The sequence below is a fragment of the Octopus bimaculoides genome, chromosome 14 (genome assembly GCF_046866305.1).
Source record: "Octopus bimaculoides isolate indiv1 chromosome 14, ASM4686630v1, whole genome shotgun sequence".
Classification (NCBI taxonomy): Eukaryota; Metazoa; Mollusca; class Cephalopoda; order Octopoda; family Octopodidae; genus Octopus; species Octopus bimaculoides.
This window is the reverse complement of record NC_142941.1, coordinates 19,323,336-19,347,428: the sequence shown is the minus strand read 5'-3', so window position 1 is coordinate 19,347,428 and position 24,093 is coordinate 19,323,336. Positions and strand designations below refer to the sequence as shown.

General features: G+C 34.6%; 1 long non-coding RNA gene across 2 annotated transcripts in view; it reads left to right on the top strand.

Moving 5' to 3' along the window:
* Positions 1 to 24,093, top strand: part of LOC128249371 (uncharacterized) — a 126,082-nt gene that overhangs the window by 49,257 nt on the left and 52,732 nt on the right. For both annotated transcript variants that reach the window (XR_016244236.1, XR_016244235.1), the window contains exon 2: positions 11,524 to 11,636. This is a non-coding gene — a long non-coding RNA (uncharacterized LOC128249371). The remainder of the gene's footprint in view (positions 1 to 11,523; positions 11,637 to 24,093) is intronic.

Below are 24,093 nucleotides of genomic sequence, written 5' to 3'. Positions count from 1 at the left end.
ACTCCATTTAATTGAGATGGAATTGCATGAAACGATCGTACTGCATTACCTCTGGATATCCTCGTTGCTTATTTTGATTTTTATCACCTTACTTTGAAATTGTATGGATAATACCATAAATTCTGATTCTTCAACTTAAGTACCATATTCACCTGAATATATATATATATATATATATATATATGTGTATATATATATATATATATATATATGTATATATATGTAGGTAAGGTGATGCAAACAGGAAAAACAGAACTCAAAATACAAATGTGTGTATATTTTTATTAATATTTAGCAGTCAAGAGGGTCACTCAATGGCCAAGACTTTCATATGCTTGCACTTATCAAAATTGGTGTGTGTGTGGGGGGGGGGGGGGGAGTGCATGTGTAAATGGATGGATGGATGTTTTTAATTATTTAAATTATCCTCTGAGGAAGGAACTGGTTTCTAACAAAGATACAAAGCTCCATTGTTGGAAGGTAGACAGCCTAAACAATGTCACATTTTGTATTTGAGAAAAGTTTCACATATTTTTACTGTTCCACTTACAAATTGTATTTGTAATGTGTGAGTTAGTTGACTGATTACATTTTATGAAATCCCTACATTATCCAGATTGTCACTTAAGCATTCTCTCACAAAATTAAGTGCATCAATTTGTATTGATGTAAATTGATGTGAATTTATAGCCTGGATAAATAATATATATAGAGAGAAGAAACCTGGTAAAAAAAACCCCTACAAAGCATTGTTATTTTCTAATACAATTGAATTTGCATTTTTGCAGCAGAGAAATGAATAGTAATGTATACATACATACATGTGTGTATGTGTGTGTGTGTGCGTGTGTGTGTGCGTGTGTGTATGTGTGTGTGTGTGTGTGTGTGCATGTGTGTGTGTGTGCACATGCATATGCATGTATGTATTACTAATGTGCTACCATCCTTGGAACCATTTCCTTTTGTCACCAATCCCTCACTCTCAATATCATTCCAGACCTCTCCATTTTCCGCTGAACACCCCTTTGTCTTGGGATATACCTTATGACAGCTGTACCTCATTCTTGACACCGTCTCATGTCTGCTATCAACAACCCTCACATCCCTCACCATTTTTGTTCATCGCTCACTGTACCCACCTCTACATACCTCTCACCTCCACCCCTGTCATTGTGCATATGTGTGTGCATGAATGTGTGTGCATGAATGTGTGTGTATGAATGTGTGTGTGTGTGTGTGTGTGTGTGTGTGTGTGTGTGCATATGTCCTGCTTTCCCACCATCCTCTTTGCAATTTACATCATCTCCCTATTTCTCATATATCCACAAGATTTATTATATTGCTGCTCTCCCCACTTTCTGTACAGCCCTTATCATCTCCCCTTTCTTGACCTACTTTCATTTCCTTCACCTTTCCCACCAAACTGATATTTGCCACTCACCACACATCGACCCTTGTTCACCATTCACAGCATTCACCTCTATTCTATCTCTATCTACCTTCTTTCCTTTAACACTCTTGCAAACTTACCTAACTATCTTCTTGATTTTCCATCCATAGTTTATCTTATATTACCTTCTTGTACCTTCATGTCAGCAGCAACAGCTGTCCATCTATTAGACTTCTCCGGACAAAATGCCTTGGAAAGTGAGTAAGGCAGTTGGCATGATCTCCATACCTGACAACCTCTCTGGGCCGCCATGCCAGGTACCAAGTAGTGTACAAGAGTGCAACGAGCATAGCTGATGATGAGGCTGTCCTGCAGTAGCAGCTCACATGCTACTTGATATATGTATGCATGTACATACATTCATACATATGTTTATACATCCTCTTTCAGATGGCATAATAAACTTATTGTTGAAAAGTAAAGAGAACATCCTGTATGTCAGTAGCTAGCTCTTCAGGAAGCACTCTCTTCTTGACAATCTCTCATGCAACCCCAAAACAGCTGGACTAACATGTCTCAAAGAAGACCTGGATGTAAAACATTTAGCATATCAATTATAGACTAGGCATGGATAGATTTCCTGAAAACTTGAAAATAACGGCAGCAATCTCAACATGAAGTGCGGCATCCTTGAACTTGAGACTGTTATATCCTATCAAACTTCAAAGGCTATGCATTTGCAATTCAAGAGTAGTAGATTGTTACGAAATATCTCATAAACAAAAGAGACTGTGTATCCCTTGGAGCTCCATTGACGCAACCAAAACATGTTGATTATGTCACATTTCTGTAGAAGATATCACACACGTGATCAGCAGCTGCCCCAAACCATGCCAAAGAACTAGACTGGAGCTAGATGAAGTCTTATGACTCATCAGATTTTGTTGTTCTGTCCAACCCATGCTAACATGGAAGACAGACATGATCATGATGATGATGATGATGATGATGATGATGATGATGATGATGATGATGATGATGATGATGATGATGATGATGATGATGATGATGATGATGATGATGATGATGATGATGATGATGATGATGATGATGATGATGATGATGATGATGATGATGATGATGGTGGTGGTGGTGGTGGTGGTGGTGGTGGTGGTGGTGGTGGTGGTGGTGGTGGTGGTGGTGGTGGTGGTGGTGGTGGTGACGGCAATGTTGACGATGACGATGACAATGATCATGGCACAGTTTCCTGCATATGAAATTTCCAACTCCACCCTCTCTATTTATATGCTTTGTTCTGATGAAGACTGTACTGCTTGAAGCAATATCATTGATTGCTATGACCTTGAGTTGTAATTAAGATCCTTATTCAGTGCTGTATTACTCATCCAGTACTGAGTTGAGTTTTTAATTTTTATTTATTTATTAATTTATTTCCTTGTTTGTTTGTTAATATGTTTGTTTGTACGTTCATTTATTTATTCTTTTATTCTTTTAGTTGTTTCAGTCATTTGACTGCGGCCATGCTGGAGCACCATCTTTAGTCAAACAAATCAACCCCCCAGGACTTATTCTTTGTAAGCCTAGTACTTATTTTATCAGTCTCTTTTGCTGAATCGCTAAGTTACAGGGACGTAAACACACCAACATCGGTTGTCAAGTGATGGTGGGGTAGACAAACACACACACACACACATACACACAAATACATACATACATACATACATACATAATACATACATACATACATATATATATATATATATATATATATATATATATATATATATATATATATATATATATATATACACAGACACTTCTTTCAGTTTCCGTCTACCAAATCCACTCACAAGGCTTTGGTTGGCCCGAGGCTATAGTAGAAGACACTTGCCAAAGGTGCCATGCAGTGGGACTGAACCCGAAACCATGTGGTTGAGAAGCAAGCTTCTTACCACACAGCCATGCCTGCACCTATTTGTTTATTTGTGTATTCATTTTTTTTTTTTGTGTGTTTGTTTATCTACTTTATCCAGTCTCGTCGAGTATTGACCATATAAGGGATTTTCTTGTCAGCATCTAGGTATGACATTTTTTAATCCCATTTTTTAGTTTAGCTTTTAATTTTTTGATATTTGTGGATATTGTTTGTCTGTTCTTGCAACTGTCCATTATATCTTCCTACTTTATTTCTCTTGACTTTTCTGAAGACAGAATTCAGTATTTTTTTTTCTTTTTTGGTTTTATCCATGTTTTGTAACTATTACATTTGTACATTATTTACATTATTTACATTTGACGGATATTTGTCCTCATCTTGTTTGTTGTTAACACAACGTTTCGGCTGATATACCCTCCAGCCTTCATCAGGTGTCTTGGGGAAATTTCGAACCTGGGTTCTCATTCCTGGAGGGTATATCAGCTGAAACGTTGTGTTAACAACAAACAAGATAATGTAAATAATGTAAATAAGATAATGTTAATAATGTAAAAAATGTAAATAATGTAAATAATGTACATAATTCCTCATCTCTTAAATATAGAACTGTATTATTACATTTGTGTTCAATTATTTGTTACTAGATATTTTCGTAATTCAATATAAATATTTTATAAGTTTTCTCACTTCTGAAAATCTCTAGTTTCTCGTATTCATGGCATCTTTTGTTTTTTACTTGTTTCAGTCATTAGACTGTGGTCATGCTGGAGCACTGCTTTGAATAATTTTCAGGTAAAGGATTCAACCCCAGTACGTTTTTTAAAGCTTGATACTTATTCTATCGGTCTCTTTTGCTGAACTACTAAGATACAGGGACCTAAACACACCAAAACTGCTTGCCAGCAACGACAACGATGACCTCAGACTTGAAGTTAATGAAAGAAACATCAACAGTGGTAGCACATATAATAAACAGACATAAAAATATGTTGGTTCAACCATCCTCCCATTTTAAGTAATGACTGAACACCCACCAGTCTTCTTTTAGGATACCAGAAAGGCACAACATCATGTCCTTGGCCAGCCATATATGGTGCTTAAAAGCAGTAAGAACCCCATATTTAATTAGATGGAAGCTTCTTGGACAACCAGGGGCTTATATAAATGAGAGCAAACAATGTAAGCTTTACTTAGCTGAGAGGGCAAGAATCCTAAAAAACTTGTTCAGTCCAGGAACCTTTTTAAACTTCAAGAAGGAAGTATTCAGTCAATGCCCTCATCTAAAACGTTTCCATTCTCAACGTTAGAATTCCCTATTTGTTTAATAGTCCCACCACAGCTCCTTCAAATATCACCATAGCCAGAGCTGATGTAAGGAGGATAAATTTTGCTCTGCTAACCCTGTCCCACCTGCAGCATGGGTAATTATGTTTTGTTTACAAAACCAATTGACCATTAAATATTTCTTCTTGAAGTTGTAGGAAGGTTATGTGCCTTCAGCTATTTGAGTCTGCCAAGTTACCTATACTGCTAAGCGTTTTATAGGTACAAAACCAGTGGTCACATTATGAATACCCATAACTTTCAACTGCCTAAAAAAATATATTACTGCTCTAATGCTTTAGAGTGTGTTTCTTTTTCAGATATATGAACAACTGACAATATATATATATATATATAGAGAGAGAGAGAGAGAGAGAGAGATACAGGATGGGCTTCTTCCAGTTTCTGTCAGCCAAATCCACTCGCACAGCTTTGGTCAGCCCAAGGCTATAGTAGTATACCAAGATGCCATGCAGCATGCAGTGGGACTGAACCCAGAATCTTGTGGTTGGGAAGCAAGCTTCTAACCACACAGCCATGCTTGCACCTGGTGTATATAATTGTTTTTATCAAATTTTTGGGAGATGTATAATAAGCACGGTCAGAATTTATCTCATTTCACCGAAGTCATTATTTATTTTCATGACTTTGCTGATTCACTAAGGTTGGTGGATCAGCAGAATCTTTAGAATGTCACACAAAATATCTTGCAGCATTTCTTCTGGCTCATTACAGTTTCAGTCCAAATCCTATTGAGGTCAACTTTCATCCCTTGAGGATTCAATAAAATAAACTAATAATCAGATAATGATGGTCAATATAACAGACTATTCCATTCTTCCAAAGTTCAAGCCTTGTTTGCCTTAGAAACAATTATTTATCTCGTTTTCTCATTTATTTTCATCAATTCTTTTACCAAGCAATTGAGGATATCATAATTATAATGTATTACAAAAACAGCTTCAGAAATGATTCTTATTGCCTCATTTTTGGCATTTAGTTCTGTTTTAACATGTGCCTATATTATTCTTTACTAACCTTTTCTTTAATGTGTTTGTGTTATATTTTATTTAGTTATATTTGTTTAAATTGTTAATTTGTATTTATGAGTGTGCATTTGCCTTAATTCTCTTATTTCTGTTTCTTTATCTACCATGATTTAGTGGTTTTTATTGATTTTCCTTTCTGTAAGGTTATCATTATTGTGAACTCATGACACACTGGTATGCTCTACACTGCCCTAGATGCAAAAATATAACACTAAACACACTGGACAATTATCCCTCTTATCTTCTAATATCCATAGACTCCAATGTAACCAAGATCCTACAAATCACTTCTACCTAACATACCAACCACACATTCTATTCTTCTTCCAAAACACAAGTACCTCCCTCATTATTGTATATTGCTGATATTATATTTTGAACTACATGTATATGGGCGCACCAAAATCTTTTAAATGCTTAGAGCCTCTATGGATCTCTATCTGGCCCTGGTTTCAAGAATGACCAACTACTGTTCTACTACAATAAGTCTATAGTTTTCATCTATATTACTTTTAAATTTTACTTGTATCAGGCAGAATTTGTCTTATATTGATTTAACTAACACCCTATTAGTGTGTTAACATTTGGTGACCAGTCACTCATTAGTATGAACATTAGTAATGCATTCAAGAAGAACCTTGAGGGCATTGACCTCAAAGTCTTACAGAACACCAGAAAGCCATGAGCACAGTCTCTTCTTCCAGAGCAAACCAATAAAAAAATATTCCTTCCTTGCATATTTTCCAAACCAAATTATAAAGTATACAGTATTGAAATATATTCCTATCAGGTCAATTTTTGTCTTTCCTGTTTTCTTTGAGAAGTGAAATAACTGGTCATTTATTTAGATAGGCATCATTTTTATTGTATACCAGCTTATCAGTCTTGGACAATGTGCAATTTTACATGCTCCATTCTTTTTTCTATTTTTTATGCATCAAATTCAAAGCACATATGTCATTTTTTTAAAAACTTTGGACTGAACGATAAGTTTTCATGTTTTCATTTATATTGTTTTTCATTTCATTTATGCCAAGCAGAATTTATCTGATGTTGGTTGATTTAACTGGTGCTCCATCAATATGTTTACACATGGTGGTCTGTTGATGATTTCTGTGAAGAGTAGCAAAACATAAGTTATATTAGGCTAAGAGCAATAAAAGTAAAGTTAATGTGTTACTTACAAAGGTATCCTTTCAACATTTTTATCATTTATTTTTGGTTTTCTTCATTGTTATTTTATCGATGTTAATAGATGTTCTGGGGAGCCTTGGAGTAGTGATGTCTGTTGTTATTCAATATGATACTACTTTTGTTGTTGCTGTTGTTGTTGTTGTTGCTGCTGCTGTTGCTGCTGCTGTTGCTGCTGCTGTTGCTGCTATAACTATAGTTACTAAGGTGGCAGAGTTATTAGAGAGCTAAATAGAATACTTTGTAGAATTTGTTCCATTTTGCTGTGTTCTGTGTTCATATCCTGCTAAACTCAACTTTACCATTCATCCTTTTAGGGTCAATAGAAGTAGCTCCATTTCAAAACAATGGGCTGGAAGAATTGTTTGACAGTCAGACAAGGTGCAATATCTGTTCCAGTTCTCTTTGTTCTGAAGGCAACACCTGTGACAACACTAGTGCCGAACTGTATCAGCCTTGACTTTCCCCTGAGTAACATCAGTAATATGGCAAGAAGAGATTTGCATGAATAGTTAACTGTTGTAAACCTTGTCCAGTTCTGGACCATGCAGAGGATCTTCCGAAATAGAAATGAATCTATAAAGTCAAACCTAACTGATGAGGCCTTATCACTGCTATCATTATTTATTTGTAGAATAAGGTGGCAGGCAGGTACAACTGTCAGAGCATCGGAAAAATGCTTTGCACTATTTGTTCCAGGTTTTTACATTCTGAGTTCAAATCCTGATGGAGTTGACTTTGCACTTCATCCTTCCTGGGTCAATAAAATTAAGTGCTGATGAAATACTGGGGTTGATGGTATTGACTATAAACTCTCCCCTCAAAAGTGTTGGCCTTATGGCCTAAATCCCAAACCATTATCAATCAGAAGAAAATATGCAAGGAAGAAATATTTTGTTATTGGTTTGATCTGGAAGAAGAGACTGTGCTCATGGCTTTCTGGTGTTCTCTAAGACTTTGAGGTCAGTGCCCTCAAGGTTCCTCTTGAATAGTTGAATAGTTATGCATTACTAATGTTCATACTAATGAGTGACTGGTCACCAAATGTTAACACACTAATAGGGTGTTAGTTAAATCAATATAAGACAAATAGTAGAGTACAAGAAGAAATATTTTGCAATATTTAGTATGTTTCTTAAGGCAGCGAGCTGGCAGAATTGTTACTGCAATGGGCAAAATGCTTAGTGGAATTTTGTCCATCTTTACATTCATAGTTCAAATTCTGCCAAGGTCGACTTTGCTGTTCATCCTTTGGTGATCAATAGAATAAGTACCAGTTGAGTACTGGGGTTGATGTAATCGACTTACCCCATCCACTGAAATTACTGGCCTTGTGCTAAAATTGGAAATCAATATTCAATATGTTCCTTAAGGCAGTGAGATGGCAGAATCATTACTGTGCTAGGCAGAATGCTTAGTGACATTTTGCTCATCTTCATGTTCTGAGTTCAAATTCCACCAAAGTCATCTTTGCCTTTCATCCTTTCACAGTCGATAAAATAAAAACCAGTTGAGCACTGGGGTTGATGTAATTGACTAGCTCCCTCCTCCAAAATTGCTGGCCCCTTCCCAAAATTTGAAACCAATATTTGGTATGTTCCATTATATTCAGAGTTCAAAGCACTCATTGGTTAATACCAGTTGAACATTGAAGTCATATGGTATCAGAATGAGTGAATACAAGAATAAATATGTAATAGTATTTAGTTTAATACCTCTGAATTCTAGGTTCGAATACTATTGAGACTGATTTGCTTTTAATGCTTCTGAAGTTGATAATGTAAGGTACTATAGATGTACTCCTCTAAAATCTGTGGTCTTCTTCCAAAGTTAGAAATAATTATTCCAGTCAATTTCACTTAAATGCATAGCCTCACATCATCAAAATCTTGTGAATTCATTATAGTATGCCAATAACCAAAATTACTTATAAATTAATCATAAGATTTCAATATATTTTCAGCATTAAGGCAAATGTAGCTATGTTATAAATGTATTGATTCTATAAGAAAAGAAAATTAAAGCATTTTTTTTTACTTACAGCGTGCTGGTATTATTTTATTTTTTAACAGGAATAAAAAAAAAAATGACTGTGTGAAAAAGGAAGAAATATTAATATTTATTTCTTTAATGTACAAGAAAATTTTTTTACCAAACTGTGAGAAAGCCATTTTCATGTATATCTTTACTTGGATATTTTATCACGTAATCATCATGGCTCTGTATCATGCATGGAGCACTCTGTTATTTACGATGAAAATATATTCATGCTTACATACGTACACATATACATACATACATACATACATACATACATACATACATACACACACACACACACACACACACACACACACATATATACATAAATATACACATATATATATATGTATATATATGTATGTATACACACACACACACACACACATATATATATTGAAAGATATATTGGAAAATATCTGCATTAAGCTCCCAGGTGCTCATTGAACCCCTTTCTATATATAGAGAAAAGTTTTCAAATGCTTGTGTATATCAAGCTGCCTGCAGTAGTTTCCATGATTATTGTTTGTATATTTGCAATAAGAAATCTTTACCTCAGTTTCCTGAGAGGAACCAAAACAATTTGTAAAACAACCGACTCCCCTGCAAGCCTTTGAAGCCTTTCAACAACATGGAACAATTCCTCTTTCTCTCTTTCTGTGTTTCCCTGACAATTTTTTTTCCTTTTGTTCTTCCTTTCCATTTTACCATCCATCTCTCTTTTTTGATCCAAAACTTCCAATGATTTTCCCCATTCTTCCAACTTTCTCTCAATGTTCTGTGTCTTTCCTTCCCTGTACTCTTCAATCTCATTTGCATCTTTGCATTTCCAATTCTCTTTCTACATTTCTCTCTTCTTCATTCTCTCCTTTTTTTTTCATTCCTTCTCTACTACTTCTTGCTTTTCTCACCCACAAACTTATGCAAATCCAACTTGCCTCTAAATAGAGATATAAATGTATGCCTATTTCCTTTCATACATATTTATGGCATAAAAGTCACAGAGGTGATCGTTTGCCTCAGATTAAACAGTCTTTTATCTTTCACTTGTTTTACAGAATTTGAACTGCAGCCATGCTGGAGTACCACCTTGAAAGGTTTAAGCAAAGAAATCAATCTCTATACTTATTTTTTTTGCTTTAAATCTGGTACTTTTGACAAACTGCTAAGTTATGGGTACATAAACAAACCAACACCTGTTGTCAAGAGACATTGGAAGATTAATACAAACACACACGATTATACACATATGTACCTATACACACACACACACATGCATTCACACACATATCTATATACATACACATACACATGCATTTACACACACAAGCACACTTCACTTCATGCATTTATTTTAAATAGTGCCTTTTTTTAATGAAGGATATTTATTTATTTAGATAGGATGAGTCATTATATATATGTATACATACATACACATGGATATATATATATCTATATATATTACACGTGTATAAGGGATGACCACTAGGTTCTCCAGAAAAATTTTTCTGGAGAACATTATTTTTCTTTGTGGTTGGGTCGTTGATGACCTCTTTCTAGCATATTGGATGTCCACCTAGTGGTCATCCCTTATACATGTGTAATACAATTTTTTTCTGAATTTTCAGATTTTTTTTATATGCTAGGCCATTTGGTTTTAAATTGAATTAATATTCAATTTATCACCCTATCTATATAAATAATATATATATATATATACATATATATATATACATATATACACATATATATATATATATATATATATATATATATATATATATATATATATATATATATATATGTATGTATATATATATATATATGTGTATATATATATATATATATATATATATATATATATATATATATATATATACGTATATATATATACATATATAAGAGATGGTGCACTTATATATATGACTGAAGGACAGTGGCAAGCTGGAGAAACTCATGTGATTCTTCTGATCATGAGTGACATAAGTGAAGTAGTTTCAGTTACTCACTTTGTTGGGAATTTCCTGCCACACAAGGGGAGCTTGCTTGTGTATTATTGTCAAGCTATACATCCTGTCTGTGAAGGAAGGCAAAGCAGCTGATTGGATGAAATAATGGACTTCTGTCTAACACAGTGGTTCTCATTTTTTTTCTTTCTTTCATTTTTTTGTCGTATCATTTATTTCTCACTGGTTTCAATCACTGGACTACAGCCATGCTGGGAAACTGCTATGAAGGATTTTAATTAAACGAATTAACCCCAGTTCTTGTTGTTTGAAAGCACTCATTTTGTCATTTTCTTTTGCTGAACCGCTGGATTATAGCGATGTAAACAAGCTAACACCAATTGTCAAGTGGTGATAGGGGGAACAAATACATACACAAAGACACACATACAGGTACATACACACATATACATACATACACACATACACACATATATGCATTTACATATGCATATATATACACACTACACACCTATCTTCGTATTTTGTTTTTTGTAACTTTCAACTATATATATATATATATATATATATATATATATATTATCTTTTATCTTTTGCTTCTTTCAGTTTATATCTACTGAATCCACTCAATAAGGTTTGGTTGACCCCAGGCTATAGTAGAAGACACTTACCCAAGAAGCCATGCTGTGAGACTGAATCTGGAACCATGTGGCTGGAAAGTAAGCTTCTTACCACACAGTCATGCCTGTGCTTATATATATTGGTGTGTGTGTGTGTGTGTGTGTGTGTGTGTGTGTGTGTGTGTAATAAACACAATATATGCTTTTATGTGCTCCTGTTAGTTTCATGTGATGAAAGCATGCCAAACAGTATTTTTTAACACATCTGGTTTCTCAATGCAATCTTCAGGTATTGCCCACGTGGCATAACAAGCTAAAAACAGGATGATAGGATGAGAGAGAAAGTGAGAAAGAAGTAGTATAAAAGGTGAAAGGTTGAAAAACTGGAAAACGAAAAAGAAAACAGAAAGAGGCAAAAGGTGGGGAAAATTCGAGTTATTTCCCCTTTGACCATAGAATATAAGGCTGAAAATATAGTGGCCAAGAGTCTGTGGTATAGCTGCTCAATTCAGAGAGGGTAACACTTTCCAGTTCATCAACAGGAGCTTAGCCATATGCTTTCATCTGTTGAAAAGTTCAGATCTAAAATTCAGCAGTGTGACTTCTAGATCCAAAAGTAGTGGGAAATAGTTGAAAAATTCACACCCATATGTCAACAGATCAAAAAAATGTAAGCTATACATAACTGAAAGAACTCTAATTCCCTGCTTTTGCTTCTTTGTGTTTTCTTTTTCATTTTCCAGTATTTCACCAATAATACCTACTTCTTTCTCATCTTTTCTCGCTTTTTTTTTCATCCTATCATCCTCTATTTGAAAATTCAAAAAATGAAAAAAGGCACAAGGGGATATGGGGTGTTTAAAGCAGAATTCTGCCTATATATATATAAATATATACTCATACATATGCATACATATTTATATACACCTATGGATGCACATACATATGCATATGTGTATGTGCATTTGCTCAGCTTTGAAGCAATATTGAAAATGAATATCACTTTGAAGTGATATTCAAATTGAAATCATTTAATTGTATAGCTGTTATAAGTGAAGGTGCAATTAAGCCAATGATTGGTAAAAACAGCATTTGTTGCTGTTATGTTTGATGAGATTACAGATCTTCAAATGAAATCTTAACTGTCACACATTTTGCAATTTGGTGATGAGAAGGAAAGGTTTCAAGAAAGGTTTAGGGGATAAGTTGATGTCAGTAAAGACAGAAAAGCTGCATCACTGACAGAAGTTGTACGTTGTTATACACATTCACTTAATTTGGTACTCTCTCAATCAGCTTCAAGAGTTCATGAATGTTGAATTTTCTTCCAAACTTTAAAAAAAGTATTTTGACTTTTTTCTCAAAGTTGACAGCTTGAATAACTCCTACCGGATGAAATCATTAGAAGATGATTTCCAAAGTTATATGTACATTTTTCATGTCTTACTAACTACTTCAAAATGGTGCATCATAGGGGAGAAACTATTTTCATTTTCAGACTCCTCGTATCTCAAAGCATATATAATACTATACTTTTTAAGGAAAACAAGGGAAGGTGGAACATTCGAACCCCTCACCTCACCTCAGTGGGAGGTGTGGATGGACTGCATGTTTCTTTGTCGCACTTTGCCACTGATATATAAGTTCAAGTTATAACCTATATATATACAGGGTGTGATGGGTAAATTGTTGCCATTTTATATTTTTAATTTCATGCATGGGTATCGTTTGCTTTTGATTTTGTCATCTATACAGTATAGTAGGGTCAGTTGGACACTGTCTGTGAAGAAAACAGCACCATGATACAATTCACTCTGTCAGAAATTTGGAAATGACATGCTGTACTGCTTGGCATTTGCACTGGACGCTCCAATATGAACATTTCAGAGTATTTGGGTGTCAGTCTGAGGACAGTGCAATCTAAGGACATGCACCAAGAGTGATAAAAATGAAACATGATGTCCACATCATGGTATTTGGAGTGATCACTAGTAATGACAACGTTATGCCTCCATTCATCGTCCCACGCAGCCTCAGACTCAACACAGAGGCCTACATCAAGTGCCTGGAGGAGGTAATGCTGCCCAGGGTCAACAGGGTGACTGTTGGAAGACCCTATGTCTGGCAACAGGACACTACACCATGCCACACAAGCAGGGGAACCCAGTCATGGCTGACAGACAATTTCTGCGACCACATCACCCCTTACATCTTGCCACCTAACTCCCCAGACTGCAGCTCCTTTGATTATTATGTTTGAAGCACGGTTAAGCGAGTGACAACAAAACTCCTTGTAACACCAAAGATGAACGGAAAGCAAGGATTATGGCACCAACTTAAACAAGGAGACCATCCAGAAGAGTTGCAGGAGATTCCGAAATCGTCTGGAGGCCATGGATGAAGCCAATGGCGATTTTTATTGAATAAATTTACACTTTAGTATTTCAAGATAATTTTATGTAATTTTGGTAAATATATCTGTTAAAATGAGATGTCAGTGTTATTTTCATTTCATAATTCACCACACCCTGTATATATATATATCTATATATATATATATATATCAGGGATGTGCCACCTGGGTAGGCAAGGTAGGCAGTGCCTACCCTGAATAAAATTGATTGATAGTAACATTTTCCTTTTATGGCAAAATATGCACCAAATTCAATAGAATTATGAAGGTTGCTCTGATTACTAGGCATAAAATACAAATATTTAATATTTTTGTATATTAGATAGGCATAATTCAGCTCTACCTTTCATTCTCAGTATTAAAGCTACACATAGTCTTACTGTAGTACATGTGCTGTGTATATTCCTACAACAATGTATGTTGCACATATATACATACACATACTATAAAAGCAGAGGTAAATCTGTCTCCAACTCAGTCGTGTGCCTGTGTTTCACTTATTTTCTTTTTTGTGTTTTACTACATAAATGTCACCAACTGCCTACTCTAAGTAATTACTGACAACACATGCCTTATATATATCTATCTATCTATCTATCTATCTATCTATCTATATATATATATATATATATATATATATATATATATATATATATATATATATAGTAGAATAATAAAAGGAAAGTTCTTGGTATAGTATTATGTATATCTGAAAAAAATTTTTATCTTAATCTTAATAATAATATGCATTTCGAGCTCCATGTAGCTGTTTTCAAACTATAAAATGTATGTTTTACTTGTTGTTTAAAATGAAAAGATTTTTTTCTTACAAGTATGCACACACAAAAATATACACAAAAAAGGGGGCAAAAAATTTTAAAATATGTATAAATAAAAAAAGAACAGAAGCATGTGTGAAGAAGAAGAAGAAGAAGAAGAAGAAGAAGAAGAAGAAAAAGAAGAAGAAGAAGAAGAAGAAGAAGAAGAAGAAGAAATAAAAATGAACATATTAATAAAAATAAAGATAAGAATAAAGATAATACTGATAGTAACTGAGAACAGTGGAGGAGGAGAGTTAAGTCCATCAAGAATAAAGGAAAGGAATGTTTTGGAGTGGTCAATATTGTTGTGTTCTTGTCAAAAGATGACCTGTGTGGTGCCTATTGATTTGAGATAACCTATTCAGTTCTCACACGTGGTATGGTGTACACACACACATACACACACACACACACACACACACACACACACACACACACACACACACACACATACACACACACACAGAAACACCACCATTGACAACCAATGTTAGTGTGTCTACGTCCCCATAACTTAGTGGTTCGGCAAAAGAGATTGATACAGAGAATAAGTCCTGGAGTCGATTTGTTCGACCGAAGGCAGTGCTCCGGCAATGGCTGCAGCCAAGTGACTGAAACAAAAAACAAAAGAATAAAAGAAAAATATATATGTACCTGTGTGTATATATACATCTATGTATATATACCTATATGTATGTATATGTGCATGTGTGTATACACACACACACACATATATATTATGTGCGTGATATTTTCAACTGAGACGGTACAACTGTATCTGATTCTTCAAGTGCTTCAATGCTGTGCATATACATATATTTACTAGATTGCTGACATTTGTGTTGATGCACCATTTTCCATCATCAATAAAGCTGTCAGCTTTTTTTTGATGACATAGGTGTGCTAGTACACACACACACACATATATATGACAAGCTTCTTTTAGTTTCCATCTACCAAATGCACTCACTTTGGCCGGTCCAGGGCTATACTTAAAAGATATTTTCCCAAAGTGCCATGCAGTAGGACTGAACCTGGAATCACATGGTTAGGAAACAAACTTCTTATCACATAACTACACCTGCACCAGTGCCCTACTTCAGTTTTTCGCGTTCACATTAGTTAGATCAGAAAAAGTGACAGAGAAAAAGAATAAATGAGAGGGAGAAAGAGAGTTATATAAAACTCAGTGATTACATTAGAATATTAAACTGACCAAAAAGAAAGCTTTCTCTTGGCTAGCCACAAAGCAAATTTCAATCAATGTAAACTAGAGATTCCACTGACTGAATCAAGCTTCAGTATATTAATGGTACTTATTTTCTTATTATCAATAAATAAAACATAAAATCAAGCTGAATCATCATCATCATCGTTTAACATCCGCTTTCCATGCTAGCATGGGTTGGACGAATTGAATGAGGACTGGCGAACCAGATGGCTACGCCAGGCTCCAATCTGATTTGGCAGAGTTTCTACAGCTGGATGCCCTTCCTAATGCCAACCACTCCGAGAATGTAGTGGGTACTTTTATGTGCCACCTAGCACAAGGGCCAGTGAGGCAGCACTGGCAATGACCATGCTCAAAATGGTGTATTTTATGTGCCACCTGCACAGGAGCCAGTCCAGTGACACTGGCAACAACCTCGCTTGAATGTCTTTTCATGTGCCATCCGGCACAAGTGCCAGGAAGGCGACGCTGGTAACGATTACGCTCAAATGGTGCTGGAAGCCAGACAGCTGCTCTGGCAACGATCATGCTCGGACGGTGCTCTTAGCACTCCACTGGTACAGGTGCGATCATGATTTCACTTTCATTTGCCCCAACAGGTCTTTGCAAACTGAATTTAGTGTCCAATGTTAGCGCTCCACTGGTATGAATATGAGCACAAAATTTTAGAGAGATGCTGCAAACCACCCGTTACTAGACTTCATACTAATGGTAACACTTTATCAACTGGGTTATCTATCTTTGAACCTTGAAACCCTTTAACATTTAAATCAGCCACATCTGACCCAAATATTCTACTTGCTTTGTATTCAAAGTGGCCAGATCAGGCCTCTCGCACTTACCCTATAATATCATTTGAAAAAATAAACAATCACATCTTCAAAATCTCAATGCTATGAGATAATGCATGATTAATTAAAAAAAACAATGTAAATGAAACATTGGCACCTTGGGCAAGTGTTTTCTATTATAGCTTCGGGTTGTGAGTATATTTGGCAGATGGAAACTGAAAGAAGCCCATCATATATATATAAACGCGGAGTAGATGGAACAGGGACAACTGAAGAAGGGAAATATTCTTTATGTTGCATGTCTCATTTCTCTGTTTGTTTTTTACGTTGTTCGAAAAAAAGTTCGTTTTCTGTCTTCATCTTTATGTTTTCGTTTCTCATTGTGTTTAACGTCTTTTGTGATGTCCTGTACCCATATATGCATGTATGTATACATATAGATGTAGGTATGTACATATATGTATGGATATATGCATATATTTATATATTATTTATGTTATTATATATATATATATATATATGTGTGTGTGTGTGTATGTATGTATGTATGTATGTATGTAAAAGCAGTAGAAATATAACAAAAGCTTGTCTTATATTTCTGCTGCTTTTAAATAAAGCATATTACTCTACCTCTGGTATTTAAGTACTCTTTTTTTCCACCTTGTTTCACATTTATGTGCTTACTCCAGTATATATGTATGTATGTATGTATTTGTGGGTCTACAGTTGTTTCCCCACAATCTCTTGATAACCGATGTTAGTGGTTCAGCAAAAGAAACCAATAGAATAAGTACTACGCTTACAAAGTCAATTTGTTCAACTAAAGGCAGTGCTCCAGCATGGCCACAGTTAAAATGATTGAAACAAGTGAAAAAATAAAAGAATGAAAGAAAAAAATGTATATATATCATTTAATGTACATGTTCTGTGCTCTAAGTCTAAAGATTGCTTGGAGACATAAGGTATGTTATAAAATCCTGCTTAGCCGTGTGTCTTCATAGCAAGAAACTATTAGTAACTCTTATTTTTATACAGTATATATTAATTTGTTTCTCACTGGATGGAATACCTTTGTTTTTTTGTTGATTTTACCTGAAAGGAACAATAAAATATATAAATATGTACGATGGACTTCTTTCAGTTTCCGTCTAACAAATCCATTCACAAAGCTTTGGTCAGCCCAAGGCTATAGAAGAAGACAGTTGCCCAAGGTTTCACACAGTGCAACTGAATTTAGAATAATAGGGCTGGAAGACAAACTTTTTATCAAACAGTGACATCTGCACCTATAATATATGCAAAAGTTTATTAATAATTGAAATTCCTTTCTTAGTTTCTCAATTATTTATGAATTTTTTGAGCACATCACCCTAACTAAATCCATGTTGCTGAGTTGAAAAATTATTTCTCTCAGCTCATTTTCATTTTTCAAATATTAAGCTAGACAAGGTGGCAAGCTAGCAGAATCACTAGGCATGCTGGGGAAAATGCTTAGTAGCATTTTGTCCACTTTTATGTTCTGAGTTCAAATGCCACTAAGGTCAACTTTGCCTTTTATCCTTTAGGTGTCAATAAAGAAAGTAATAGTTGAGCACTGGGGTTGATATATTCGGCTAGCCCTCTCCCGCGAAATTTCTGGCCTTGTGCCAAAATTTGAAACCAATTACTAAGCTAAACTATTGATATCATTTGTGCCAAGAATCCCTATTATAAAGGAACTTATGAATGTATAGCTATGTACACACAACTGAAACACTGTTAATCTTTCTTCTCACTATCTACCACACCCTCCCTAAGTAACTCTTACCTCATATCAATTCCTACACCAACCATTTCTCTGAAGTAATGGAAGAGAAATAGCTGATATCTCACACACTGCCTGTCACACTCATCTCCTCGCTGATGTAATGGAATGGAAATAACTCTTCTAATGCATAATAATAATGCCCGCCATCTTCATTAATATACTTATCACTCAGCGTATGACATAACTATTTGCACAGATGCTAGCCACCATTATATAAGTGATGAGATTCCTGGACTTAATGGCAATCCAGTAAATACAATACAGTGCACCAAGTGCACAAGTACTTTGTGACATGTTCATCTCAGATATGATGTACATTATAATATTTTATTATAATTTAGAATGATGGATTGGTGAAGAAGAAATGGAGCAGAAATTTAATAGTATTTAGTTGCATCTCTTTTTAAGACCTGAGATCAAATTCTGCAAAAGGTGATTTTGCTTTGCATCCTTCAGGTGATCAATACTGAAATCTATTAAAGTGACAACACTGATCCTTCACTCCTTCTGCAGGTCATTCATAAATAACATACATCACTCTCTCTTACCATCAAATATCTCTACAACTAACCATCTTTAACTTTCTCACCCTTTCTCTCCCTCATTTCTCTCTCTCTCTCTCCCTACTTTCTCTCTCTCCCTCCTTTCTCTCTCTCTCTCTCCCTCCTTTTTCTCTCTCTCTCCTTTCTCTCTCTCTCCCTCCTTTCTCTCTCTCTCTCTCCCTCCTTTTTCTCTCTCTCTCCTTTCTCTCTCTCTCCCTCCTTTCTCTCTCTCTCCCTCCTTTCTCTCTCTCTCCCTCCTTTCTCTCTCTCTCCCTCCTTTCTCTCTCTCTCTCCCTTATCTCTCCCCCCCTTTCTCTCTCTCTCCCTCCTTTCTCTCTCTCCCTTTTTTCTCTCTCTCCCTCCTTTTCTCTCTCACACCCACTAGCAAACATGTCATCATCACTACTACTTCTTACACATTAACCCCTGTTATTGCTGTCTATTTCTCCTTTTCTACTATTATTGCTGTCACTTCCATAAAGTCCTCTTCTGCTACCCTCTCACCCTAATAACTCTTCTTCTTGCATCATACTCTTACTTGTTTGTTCCTATCACTCAAAGTTCATTTGTCATCACTTTTCGATTCACCTCCTAGTCATCTTTTCTGTTCAACCTCCTTTCCTTGAATGAATGGAAACAACATAGATGAAGACTCTTTAGTCTTGCAGAGTACAAAGCAACTCCAGTCAATAAAAGACACTGACTACAATCTATAAAGTGGTTGGTGAATACGAGAGGAGGCAATAGAATGTCAAGAGATCCAACTAGTGTTGCCAAAAGCTTGACAACCTCTACAGTACTGGTTCAACAATAGCAGTCGAAATCATGCCAAAATTTGAAATGTACCAGTGAAATATGATCCTCCAATCTGTCTCGGAGGGTAATGACTCTGAATAAGAGATGTATCGGATGAGAAAATATGTATTAGCAGCAGAGGCAATATTAATACTGAGATATAGTATTTATTCCCACTTAAACATGGATGTTCTGTTAGAACAGACCATACTGCAGTAGATACCATGAGAGAAACTCTCGTATATATGAATTTTCAATTGGCCGGATAATTGAAGAGATGTTGGTGTGGGCTCCCACCCTGGCATCCGAAACTCGGAGTTTTATCATGGCTACTGAATAAGTGTCACATATTTTTACAGATAAATTCCTCTATTTGCATAATATCGAGGTCTCTTTCTTTCTTTTGTTGTCCTTTCTATCAATATATATATATATATATCTATATATATAGTTATGAGTATTTTTGTGTATATGTATATGTATATTTATGTATGTACTTATATAAATGTGTATATATATGTATATATATGGGTATAAGTATATATGTGAGTGTGTGTAATTTGTCTATATAAATTAGTAGGTATATATATATATAGGTGTATATATATATATTTATGTATGTGTGTATATATATATGTGTGTATGTATGTATATGTGTGTGTATGTATGTATGCATATATATATATATGTATATATATGTATATATATATATATATATATATATATATATATATATATATATATATATATGTATATGTATATATATATATGTATATATATGTATATATATATATATATATATATATATATATATATATATATATATATATATATATGTATATGTGTATGTATGTATGTATATATGTATGTATGTATTAGGGTATGTGTTGGGGTATCTATTTAATTATTCTAGTAGCTATATTTTGTTTTTATTGGTAGGTTAATATTTTAGTAAGTTTAAGGTTTTATATTACAATGACACTACAATTTCGATAAGACTAAATCAATAGTAGTATTTTAGTTTATTTCATAATATTATTTAATTTACGGCTATTAATATTTTTATTTATTTATTATATATTAGAATTTAATATTTATTATTATGTTTTATAAGATAACTATAGTTTTTTGTTCTTTTTATGTTGTTAGTTATATAAATTTTTAATTTTTCATTCATTTATTTAAGTATTATTATTTCATTCATGCTTTCGTATTCTATTCTCTATTTTAACGTTCTTTTTTAACGTAGTATTTTCGCGCGAACTCTTGCTTAAAACGCTATAGCTATTAGATAACGTCTTAGTTTTCAGTTTGAATTACGGAAAAATTTGGATAAGTACTGTTTTCACTTTGCTAAAGATTTTCTACTATTTGAAAATAATATGTATTCTTGTTTTTATACTATTCATTTGGTTCTTTATAGATTATTTTAATAGATAACTTATTTAACACTAAATTATTTAGAAGTTATAGTTTCATTTCAACATAATATTAGAACTTCGATTGGAATAGTGTTGATATATTTTCGATTATTTTTGATTAATATTATTTGATTAATTATTAATCTTTATAGTTTATAATATCGTTAAAGTTTTTTAAAATCAAAACTTTGTATATATATATAAAGTTTAACCTTTTATTCTTAATAATTTTTTCTTTCCTAATTTTTTCATTCATAATTTTTTCCATTCATAATTTTTTCATTCATATTTTTTATTATTACGTTTGTAGAAATAAATAATCTTGTATTTTTCTATTATTCAATTGATCTTTAATTATAATTAAATAAACGTCTTTAGCTTTAAATAGTATAGCTTTAACTATTACACCGGTTAAATATGTACTAATTTTATCTTCATTATTATTTTAAACTTAAACTTCGTTCAACTTGTATTTAAAACAATGATAATTTAAAACAATGATAATTTATGTAAGATGTTTTTTGTATATAATATACATGTTATTATAATGGATGAAGGGATGATTATTGAATGGTTATTATTTTGATATTATGATATTTTTTTAATAATTTTTCTATCATTATATAATAAGTATTTCATATTAATTCATTTGGTACTTATTGTTGGTTGAGATATATATCTAATTATTGTTCTACTTACGATCTGACGAGTAGCTATATTTTTGAATAGAACTTATTTTCGATAATTTCAATTGATTTTAATCGATTTAAATTTCTTTTCTATTTGAAAATTGGTTATGAAACACGTGTAATCTTTTTATTATATTTATCTTATGATATTTACTTTACTTTATATTATACTCATTTATTGTGCTTTTAATTATTAATTTTTCTATATGTGATAGTGGATTTTCATCGATGAGTTCTTGATAATTGGTTATCTTCCCTAAAACTATATATTTTATATATACTTTATCTATAAGGCTCAATTTAATTTTAATTTTTTATAAATTGATTTTAATTGAGTTTTTTGCCTGTAATTTTGGATTTTGTCCCTAATATTATTATTATTATATATATATATATATATATATATATATATATATATATATATATATATATGTGTGTGTGTGTATATCATTTGTAGAGAAACATAAATTCGGAAAAGCACACTCTAAGATATAGAGCAGTCTGTTCTCATTGGCCTCTACAGAGATGATACCCTGACCATCTCTAGGGGAGCAAACAGCCATACACTAGACAGGCTTAGGAAAGACTTAATCAGCACATTCACCTCCATGGGTTTGAAGATCATCATAGAGACCAACCTCACAGCAGTGGACTTCTTAGATGTCACACTTGATCTGAGCTCCAGTACTTATAGGTCCTACCGCAAACCGAACGAGAGGCTATCATGCATCAACACAGCCCCCTGTCACCCACCCATTGTATTCAAGAACCTGGTAAAGGGTGTTAGTAAGAGGATTTCGAGGCTTTCTTCCAGCCAAGAAGCCTTTGATGCAGCAGGCCCATACTATAATGAGGCCCAAGCTACCAGCAAGTTTAGGGACCACATCTACATGCTGAAACCCAACAACTGCAGAAGGAAGCACTGCAGAAATACAATTTGGTTTGCTCCACCCCCACTCCCTTAACACAATAACACCTATAGGTAGACAATTCCTTAAAATAATAGATGAGTATTTCAATAGCTCCCATAGGTACAGGCCTATCTTCAACGGACACAATGTTAGGGGCTCATTTAGCTGCACCCCCAACATTAAGAGTATCCTTGTTAGTGCCCCTAAGGCACAGGAAAAGGCAGGTTGTTCATGCAGGAACCGCAGCAATTGTCTGGTAGGAGCAGTTGTCTGTGAAACCAAAGGGGTCGTCTATCAAGCCAAAGTTCTTGCAAGCTATGCCATTACCACTGGCAGAGGTGATAGCAGCCTTAGACATGGGAACAGAGCCAGCAGCACCACCACCATCACCACCACCGCCACAATAAACAGCAGCAACAACAACAGCAACATTGCCAACAACAGCAGCATTACCATCGACACCAGCCTTACCAATAGCTTCCTTGACGACCACAGTGCCAAACCTGACAACGTCCACAGTGGCAGACCTGATAGCCACTATAACAGCAGCAACAAGTCCAGTACCATCACCAGCTATAGCGGTAACCACAGCAACAGCGCCTTCTCCATAACCGGCAACACCAGCAACCCCAGCTCCAACAACACCAACGGCAGCGACAGTGACAGCAGCAGTAACAACATCAGCAACAGCAACAACAAGGATAGGTCCAGTACCGGCAACATGCTCAGAGGCAAAAATATTACCGACACCACCACCACCCCTAGCGACGCCAACACCAACACCAGCAGCCCCAGCTCCATCAGCGACAGCACCAATGGCAGCAACAGCAACAGGTGCAACACTGGCAGCACATACCCATGGAAATATGTGGGATGTACTAGGAATTCTCTCAAGCAACATCTTTCCAGCCATTAGTCCTCTTTCAGAGTCTCAGAAAGGAGATATGTAACACTGCTGGTCAGTCACGTCTGGCAAATAAGAGCCGACAGGATACCATACTCAATCTCATGAAAAATCATCGAAAACCCAAGCCCCTACATCAACGGGACAACACATTGCAAGTTATGCATTGCTGAAGACTCGCTCATACCAGGGAGCATCTTTAACTCCAGAAGAGAGATTTTCGGACCATGT